This window comes from Penaeus monodon, chromosome 21 (assembly GCF_015228065.2).
Source record: "Penaeus monodon isolate SGIC_2016 chromosome 21, NSTDA_Pmon_1, whole genome shotgun sequence".
NCBI classification, from domain to species: domain Eukaryota; kingdom Metazoa; phylum Arthropoda; class Malacostraca; order Decapoda; family Penaeidae; genus Penaeus; species Penaeus monodon.
Genome location: NC_051406.1, coordinates 41,980,914 through 41,981,136, shown reverse-complemented (window position 1 = coordinate 41,981,136; position 223 = coordinate 41,980,914). Strand labels below are relative to the sequence as shown.

The 223-nt window shown below is 49.3% G+C and overlaps 1 protein-coding gene across 1 annotated transcript in view; it reads right to left on the bottom strand.

Annotated features, from left to right (window-relative positions):
* LOC119586503 (myocyte-specific enhancer factor 2-like) overlaps positions 1–223 on the bottom strand; it is a gene marked incomplete in the record, with an annotated part of 157,797 nt that overhangs the window by 28,290 nt on the left and 129,284 nt on the right. Inside the window, 1 exon segment of the mRNA XM_037935246.1 lies at positions 84–127.

The window sequence follows — 223 nt, the reverse complement described above, 5'->3', positions numbered from 1 at the left end:
TGCATTCCAACGACCCCCTAACACAGCCTCGCTTGCACCCTGCAATTGAACCCATTACCCGAGTTACATATTCTGCGTCTTACCTGATGAGCCGTCGAGAAGGAGGCGGACTGGAAACCTCACGTACCTGTGGGCAGAAAGTCCTCAATAAATGCAAAGGATAAATATCGGCTTGAGAAATGCAACGGGAACGCAATACTATTTGCGTGAACTTCTGGTGACC